Source organism: Lissotriton vulgaris, chromosome 1_1 (genome assembly GCF_964263255.1).
Source record: "Lissotriton vulgaris chromosome 1_1, aLisVul1.2, whole genome shotgun sequence".
NCBI classification, from domain to species: domain Eukaryota; kingdom Metazoa; phylum Chordata; class Amphibia; order Caudata; family Salamandridae; genus Lissotriton; species Lissotriton vulgaris.
The window spans coordinates 1,368,689,249-1,368,698,604 of record NC_141685.1 but is presented as its reverse complement, the minus strand read 5'-3'; the positions used below and the strand labels follow the sequence as shown (position 1 = coordinate 1,368,698,604).

Below are 9,356 nucleotides of genomic sequence, written 5' to 3'. Positions count from 1 at the left end.
ATATTTGCGGTGGGGGAGCGGAGCTCTCCCCCATGCCAATCAGAATGCAGATGAATGCAGTTGCAGTTGAGTGACCTGTGTTGTGGCTGTCTACAGGGAATGCACATATGTAGCTGTCTCGCAGCCCATTCCACACGTCAATTGAAGACAGGTTTTCATGCAAATAGAGCAGTGTTGGACAGGCCTCGTGAAGGGGCCGCTCCCTCCCCCGCATGATAAGGCCCGAGCACCGGCTCTACCGGTGCCACCAGAAGAACCACCCCGGCAATCCACAGAAGCAACCCACAGCCCGCTCCAACGGGACGCCTGCCCCCCCGAACACCCCGACATCGGCCGGCCCGGGCCGTCGTCAGCAGCATTGCCCCGGCCCAGCCGACATCTTGGACACTGCACCACGAGGCCGCGTGGCCTCAGCTCGACCTCAGCCCTGGGCCTGGCCAGGCCCCGACATCGAGGCACCACCACCCACCCAGGAGGTGAAGAGACCACTTGGCAGGTCAATGGGAGAAGAGAATGTCGATGGCTCTCCCCCGCCAGGTGCCGATCACCCCCAGCCTCCCCGGGCGCTGGCTCCACCCCCCCGCTGGGTGTCTGGACTTCCTCATCCCGGACCTCCCGACCTCCAAGTGCGAGGGTCCGGACATCAAAGGGCGCCAGACCTATAACTGGGGCAGCTCCAGAGCAGGAAGGCAGTTGTATCCTGGAGTCGAGAGACACCTAGAAGAACTCATCCTTGACGGACTGCTGGCGCTGCCGCAGCCCTGCCTTGTGAATCATCGTTCCTGCCTGCTGGCGCTGCCACGGCCCTCTGCAACCTGCACCTTCGTCGGGACCTGCTGGCGCTGCCGCGGCCCATCCTCGTGAACCATCGCTATTGCCTGCTGGCGCTGCCGCGGCCCTCTGCAACCTACACCTTCGTCGGGACCTGCTGGCGCTGCCGCGGCCCATCCTCGTGAACCATCGCTCCTGCCTGCTGGCGTCGCCGCGGCCCTCTGCAACCTACACCTTCGTCGGGACCTGCTGGCGCTGCCGTGGCCCATCCTTGTGTGAACCATCGCCTTTGCCGGCTGGCACTGCCGCGGCCCTTCTCAAGTGAGACTTATCATCCTAGCCTGCTGGCGCTGCCGCGGCCCGACCTTCCAGAACTCCGAGCTCGAGGATTGTGAGCTACCCATCTTGCCAACCCGTACCAGACCGGTACCAAGACTGTCCTGCTACCCTTCCCCTTCCAGAGACTAGAATTGAGAGGACCCTCGTGTCCCGATCTCACTGTATCGCTGATATCCTTCCTTCAAGAATCGTATATAAAGAGTGTTGACCTCATCCTTGTGTGGTGTCCATCTGTGGGGGAGGAAGTTACTTGTCTGTACGATCGCTGGAGAGGGCCCTAACCGGAGGCCTCTCCCCCTGTCCTCGGCCGACCCTCCAGGTCCCCGTCTAACATTGGTGGCCAGCGGCGCGATCCGAACCAACGCGTAATCGTACAGAGAGTAACTCACCCCACGACTCAACCACAATGACAACAAAAGAGAGCGGATCCACAGAGGAATTCCAGATGGAGAAACTAGAAGAGTACAACCACAGAGAGCTAAAGCAATTTTGCATAGAACTAGGCATTGCTACCACAGGACTGAGCACGAACGAGGACTTCAAACACGCCCTGGAATCTTGGGCAGAGACGGGTATGGCCGTACCCCAAAACGAAAACCTCGAGGCGCCGGAAACGAACACCCCTCCGACAGAAGGAAGGAGATCGGGTCTCTCCCTGGAGGAGATCCGAGAACGAGAGAAAAGCAGACTCCATGAATTAGAGCTGGCACGGCTTCGGTTGGACGGAGAACTGAAATTGGCGGAACAAAAGATAACATTGGAACACTTACGGCTCCGAGAGGAGCGGGAAGAGAAACAAAGGCAGAGGGAATTAGAAGAGAAAAAACTGGCATACGAACATGAGCGCAATCTAGCAGAAATAGAGCTTCGGAAACAAAATAAAGATCTCGGGGTGCCCGAGCGCCCGAACACTCCTGGCACTACAGACCCGAAAGTCCACATCCCCAAGGATGTCGTCAGAGAATATTATCGGAACGACGATATCCAGCAGTGGTTCAAAGCCTACGAGATAGCCATGACCTCCCACCGGATTTCTCGAAGTGACTGGGGAGCCGGGTTATGGGGGAGGTTCGTCAACGAAGGGCGCGACGCCCTGCTGCAACTCCCGGACCATCAGATGACCTCCTACGACCACATGAAGGCCGCCCTCCTCACTCGATATGGACTCACGCCCGAGATGTACCGCCAGCGGTTCCGCAACTGCAAACGGATCCCGGGTACAACTTGGGTAGAGTACGTGAACTTTTTCAGCAGAGCATTCGAGGGGTGGATCAAGGGCAGCCAAGTAACCACCTGCGAACAACTCTTTAACCTCATTGTGTGGGAGCACCTCTCCAACAATTGCTTCGTCGAGCTCAGGCAGCACCTCCTCGATAGTAAACTGACTGAACCTCGGCAACTCGCCGCCGAAGCTGACCGATGGGAAAGCACTCGAGTTGCCCGAAGCCGGGCCAGTGAGCCAAACCGAACCAACCAAGGTCCCCATCTCCCCCGAGGAGGAGGAGGCCAGGGTCGGGGCAGAGACGCCGTCCCGGCGGCTCCCGCCAGCAACACCCCGCCCCCGGCCGGTAGGGGAAACCCCCCGATGCGTTCAGGGTTCCGAGCCAACGTTACTTGCCACCGGTGCCAGCGGACCGGCCACTATGCCAATGACCCTAACTGCCCGAAGAACCAGAGTCCTATACCCCGCCAGGTCGCTGCCGCCGCCCTGGGAGAAGAGCAAGCCCCCGAAGATTATGAAGAATACGAACAGGAACAGCCCGAGTGGGAACCCGCCGCCATGTCCCTGGTTTGCCTAGGGGAAAGAGACATGATCCCGCGGGCTCCCCTACCCGCCAACACGAGAAAATACAGCCAGTGGGTGAACATAAATGGGCGCAAGGCCGAAGCCCTGCGCGACACCGGGGCCAGTGTGACGGCAGTCCGCTGTCATCTGGTAACCCCAGAGCAGATCTTGCCAAACGTTCTTTGCCCCGTCCGATCAGCCGACAATTCAGAGAGCCTGTGTCGGATGGCCTGCGTCCCCTTCGAGTGGGGAGGAGTGTCCGGTATGCTGAAGGGGACTGTCCGCGATGATGCCCCAGTGGACTGCCTCCTGGGAAACGACCTCGAAAGTTCCCCCTGGGCAGCCGTTGAAAGAAGAGAGCACCTGGGGATGTTGGGCCTCCCTGAATGGGCCTGCATAACGACCCGGTCCATGACCGCCCGCGCCATCCCCAGTCCCGAAGAACCCGAATGGCCAGAACCTCCTCCCCCGATCGTCCCGGAGGGAGACGCCCTAAGTACCAATCCCCCAGAGCAAAACGAAGAAGGGCCCGCTCAGCTCCAGGACCTTCCAGAACTGGCCCAGTGGCGTCAAGAGGGTGGACCCACCCAGGAACAATTCCGGCAAGAACAGAAGACCTGTCCCTCCCTAGAGGGACTCCAACAGCAAGCCCTCGCCCAGAGCGCAGGAGACACCGCAGGGGCACACTGGATCTATTGGGACAATGACCTGCTCTACAGCGAGCAAAGAATTGCTGAGCTGGGGGCCAGCCGGGTGCTGGTGGTGCCCCTCCGCTTCAGGGACTTCCTGTTGAACTTAGCGCACGATGTCCCCCTTGCTGGACACCTGGGACAAGACAAAACATACAATCGCCTGGTAACACACTTTTACTGGCCCAAAATGCGAAATGATGTCTCCAACCACTGCCGGGCCTGCCCCACCTGCCAGGCCAGCGGGAAGAGCGGCCGAAAAATCAAAGCACCCTTGCAACCATTTCCCATCGTCACCACCCCGTTCGAACTGGTGGGAATAGACATTGTGGGGCCCCTGGACCCCCGAACAGCACAGGGGCACCGGTTCATCCTGGTCCTGGTGGACCACGCCACCCGCTATCCCGAGCCATTCCTCTTCGGACCGTGACAGCACCCATGGTAGGCCGAGCCCTAATGGGGATCTTCTCTCGAGTGGGCTTCCCCCGGGAAGTCGTCAGCGACAGGGGCACGAACTTTATCTCAAAGTACATGAAGTCTCTCTGGCAGCAGTGCGGGGTTACCTACCGGTTCACGACCCCCTATCACCCGCAAGGAAACGGACTGGTCGAGCGGTTTAACCGCACTCTCAAGGAAATGATCATGGGCCTGGAAGAACCCCTACGTCGCCAATGGGACGTGCTGCTCCCGTGCCTCCTCTTCGCCTACCGAGAAGTTCCTCAGAAATCCCTCGGCTTCAGCCCCTTCGAGCTCCTGTACGGACACCCTGTCCGGGGCCCCCTCAGCCTGGTCAAGGAAGGATGGGAGATGGCCCCCCAGAAGACCCCTCCGGATGTATATAAGTATCTCCTGACCCTCCACAACCAGACCCGGCGATTCAGGGAACTCGCCAAAGCCAATCTTGAGGCCAGTCAGGAGGACATGAAGAAATGGTACGATCAACATGCCTCCTCCATTGAGTTCGAGCCCGGCCAGCAAGTATGGGTGATGTCTCCAGTCGAACCTTGTGCCCTGCAGGACAAATGGACAGGACCCTTCAAGGTGATCGAGTGCAAGGGCCCTGTCACCTACCTAATAGACATGGAGTCCCCCCAGAACCCCCTCCGGGTCCTCCACGCCAACAGACTCAAACCCCACTTCGTATGCTCGGAGCTCAGCCTACTGATGGCATCAGATAGTGGGACGGAAGAAGACTCCGAGCCCCTCCCTGACCTACTGGGGACCCGTGAAAAAAATGGCTCAGTGGAAGGGGTCAGACTCTCCGACGCCTTGACCCCGGAACAACGCCAAGACTGTCGGGCTCTCCTGCTGCAATTTGCGAACCTGTTCTCCCTCACCCCAGGGGTCACCCCCTGGTGCCTTCAGGACGTGGACACTGGGGATAGTCCACCTATTCGACACAGGGCGTACCGAGTACCGGATCGGGTGCGCACCTGCATCCAGGACGAAGTCTCTAAAATGCTGGCCCTAGGAGTGATCGAGCCATCTGACAGCCCCTGGGCCAGCCCAGTCGTACTGGTCCCCAAGGCTGCCGCCCCGGGCGTCGCCCCCGAGCTCCGATTCTGTGTAGACTATCGGGGCCTGAACGCTGTCACCCGAACCAACGCTCACCCCATCCCCCGGGCAGATGAACTGGTTGACCGCATGGGGGCTGCCCGCTATCTGAGCATCTTTGATCTGACAGCAGGCTACTGGCAGATCGGCCTTACCCCCAGAGCCCAAGAACGATCCGCCTTCTCTACCCCGGATGGCCACTACCATTTCAAAGTGATGCCATTCGGCATGAAAAACGCTCCAGCTACCTTCCAACGACTCGTGAACCAGGTGTTGGCGGCCCTCGAAGAATTCAGCGCTGCCTACCTGGACGATATCGCTGTATACAGTCGTCACTGGGCGGACCACCTCCACCACCTCCGAGAAGTCCTGCACGCCCTCCAGCAGGCCAGTCTCACCATCAAGGCCAGCAAATGTCAGATTGGCCAAGGGTCCGTGACCTATCTCGGACACCAAGTAGGGAGCGGTCTGGTGGCCCCCCTTCAGCTCAAGATCGCTGCCATCCAGTCCTGGCAACCCCCTGTCAACCAACCCGAGGTCCGAGCCTTCCTAGGGCTCACCGGATACTACCGGCGGTTTGTAAAGGATTATGGCAGCATTGTGGGGCCCCTCACAGAACTCACATCCAAGAAGAACCCCAAAACCGTCAACTGGACTCCGGACTGTCAAGCGGCCTTCGAGAAGTTGAAGGCCGCCATGTGCACCGCTCCCGTGCTCCAGGCCCCTGACTACAGCTGGGAGTTCATCGTCCAGACGGACGCCTCAGATCATGGCATTGGGGCAGTACTCTCTCAACTCAACGCCGAGGGAGTTGACCAGCCAGTGGCCTTCATCAGCCGACGCCTGCTGCCTCGTGAGCAGCGCTGGAGCACCATCGAGCGGGAGGCCTTCGCAGTGGTATGGGCCCTCAAGAAACTCCGGCCCTACCTCTTCGGTACCCACTTCAGGGTACAGACAGACCACCGACCCCCGCAATGGCTGATGCAGATGCGGGGGGAGGACCCAAAACTGTTACGATGGTCCATCTCCTTGCAGGGGATGGACTTCTCTGTGGAGCATCGCCCAGGCCAGGACCACGCCAACGCAGACGGCCTGTCACGCTTCTTCCTCCTCGGCGAGGAGAGTACCCAGGAAGATGGGTGACTCTCCCTGCCTTCAGCTGGGGGGGACGCATGTTGGACAGGCCTCGTGAAGGGGCCGCTCCCTCCACCGCATGATAAGGCCCGAGCACCGGCTATACCGGTTCCAGCAGAAGAACCACCCGGCAATCCACAGAAGCAACCCACAGCCCACTCCAACGGGATGCCTGCCCCCCGAACACCCCGACATCGGCCGGCCCGGGCCGTCATCAGCAGCATTGCCCCGGCCCAGCCGCCATCTTGGACACTGCACCACGAGGCCGCATGGCCTCAGCTTGACCTCAGCCCTGGGCCTGGCCAGGCCCCAACATCGAGGCACCACCATCCACCCAGGAGGTGAAGAGACCACTTGGCAGGTCAATGGGAGAAGAGAGTGTCGATGGCTCTCCCCTGCCAGGTGCCGATCCCCCCCAGCCTCCCCGGGCGCTGGCTCCACCCCCCGCTGGGTGTCTGGACTCCCTCATCCCGGACCTCCCGACCTCCAAGTGCGAGGGTCCGGACATCAAGGGGCGCCAGACCTATAACTGGGGCAGCTCCAGAGCAGGAAGGCAGTTGTATCCTGGAGTCGAGAGACACCTAGAAGAACTCATCCTTGACGGACTGCTGGCGCTGCCGCAGTCCTGCCTTGTGAATCATCGTTCCTGCCTGCTGGCGCTGCTGCGGCCCTCTGCAACCTGCACCTTCGTCGGGACCTGCTGGCGCTGCCGCGGCCCATCCTCGTGAACCATCGCTCCTGCCTGTTGGCGTCGCCGCGGCCCTCTGCAACCTACACCTTCGTCGGGACTTGCTGGCGCTGCCGCGGCCCATCCTTGTGTGAACCATCGCCTTTGCCGGCTGGCGCTGCCGCGGCCCTTCTCAAGTGAGACTTATCATCCTAGCCTGCTGGCGCTGCCGCGGCCCGACCTTCCAGAACTCCGAGCTCGAGGATTGTGAGGTACCCATCTTGCCAACCCGTACCAGACCGGTACCAAGACTGTCCCGCTACCCTTCCCCTTCCAGAGACTAGAATTGAGAGGACCCTCGTGTCCCGATCTCACTGTATCGCTGATATCCTTGCTTCAAGAATCGCATATAAAGAGTGTTGACCTAATCTTTGTGTGGTGTCCATCTGTGGGGGGGGAAGTTACTTGTCTGTACGATCGCTGGAGACGGCCCTCACCGGAGGCCTCTCCCCCTGTCCTCGGCCGACCCTCCAGGTCCCCGTCTAACAAGCAGTAAGTGCAGAGAAATGCTCACTCTCTAAAAATGGCATTTATACAATAGTAAGATTAAATCCAACCTCACCAGTAGATAGGATTTATCAATAAATAAATAAAGCTTCTCCTCTCTGATATGGAATTACCCCGAAAAAAATATAAGGGAATACCCAATGCTAACCTATGAGAGGGGCAGACCTCACAGTAGTGAAAAATGTAATAGACTGTTTGATACTACTAGGACATACAAACTACCACAGTACATGTCTTACCTTTTACTTACATAGCATGATGCCCCTAGGACTACTTAGGGCCTACCTTAGGGGTTACTGATATGTAATAAAATTGGAGTTTAAGGCTTGGCAAGTAGTTTTAAATGCCAAGTCAAAGTGGCAGTACACTGCAGCACAGGCACTGCAGTAGCAGGCTTGAGACAGGTTTGAAATGCTATTTCTTTGGGCGGCACAATCAGTCCCTGGGTATATGGTATACCACTTTACAAGGGGCTTTCAAGTAAATTAAATCTGTCAGTCAGGTATACTCCAATTATACACATGATTAGGGAAGAAGCACGTGCACTTCAGCACTGATTAGTAGCGATAAAGTGATCAGAGTCCTAAGGCCAACAAAAAGATACAGCAAAATGCGGAGGTGAAAAGCAATAAGGTGGGGTTAGGACCACCTTAAGAATGCAAGGTATAACAAAAACGAACTAAGGATAACATGAGTAAAACATCAGGTTTCTCTACAGCATTTGGTGAGACAAGTGGGCCTTCTTTTATCTTCCATAAATGCAATCTTTCCCGGACCCCTTTATTATATAGCTCTTCAAGGAAAAAATATAAAGCACTTACAAAGGAGCCTCAAATACTCAAAGATGGTAGACTTCTGTAATATGGGCCATATACTAAAAGCAGCACGAAAACAGAGTGCAATAGGGTCCAAAAAACTTGAGTGACCCATGAGAGTATGCATGCAAGCCTATGGTATTCCAAACTAGAGATATACACATGCAATTTTTGTTTTTAGGAGAGAATGTGCCTGCTGAAAAAAACATTATTTTTAAAAAGTTCATTGCAGAATATCAGGAATTTGCTGTGGGACACCTTGAAAACTTGCATACAGATTATGTGCACACGCCTTACAGTCAGTTGTTGTGGCCGAGTGGTTAAGGTGATGGACTAGAAATCCATTGGGGTCTCCCCGCGCAGGTTCGAATCCTGCCGACAACGAGAATCTTTTTAACATCGGCTACAATTTCAGAAGTTAACCTTTAGTATTTCTTCCATGTCAGTTTTATAAATAGGTGGCTTATTTTGGTGTCACTATTGCCATATCACATATTTATTATCGCTCCCCCTTTCATATCTTTGCTATAACTCTCGTCCTTCATTAGCGCTGGTGCAAACGCTTCAAATTAATATACCCTGGCTCTCTCGGTCATACCTGTGCATGCACTTGAAACTTGCTTTACCAATAAAAGAAGCAAATAGAGAAATAAAAAAAAAGTGCTAGCTGGATTAGGCAAACACACTTCATAAAACTGCATTTTCTTTTCTATTCTCCCCCGTGTTACAAGCTTAACTGCTCCCTGTGTAATTTCTCTTAACCTGCTGTTCCTGGAAGAGAATTTCATCTACAAGCTCTTTCTGTGTTTTTTCCTAGTCTTTTCTTTCCCTTGTCTTAGATTTGTAACTGTTCCTTTACGTGATCTATTTAGGCACCATTAATCTCATTTGAGCTCCTTGTACCTGCTGCTGTTTTCTCCACACCTCATACTGTCTTTTCCCTCTTTCTCTCTTTCTCTGCCGTTGGTAGCTACTTTCCAAAGCGTCTGATGCCCCAATGTTCCTTCGTCTTGTTGTCAGACGTGAATTTGAAA

At 56.2% G+C, this 9,356-nt stretch overlaps 1 non-coding gene across 1 annotated transcript; it reads left to right on the top strand.

Moving 5' to 3' along the window:
- Positions 1–8,624: 8,624 nt before the first annotated feature.
- Positions 8,625–8,706, top strand: TRNAS-AGA (transfer RNA serine (anticodon AGA)). Its single transcript has one exon. It is a non-coding gene; the product is annotated as a tRNA-Ser (tRNA).
- Positions 8,707–9,356: the final 650 nt, after the last annotated feature.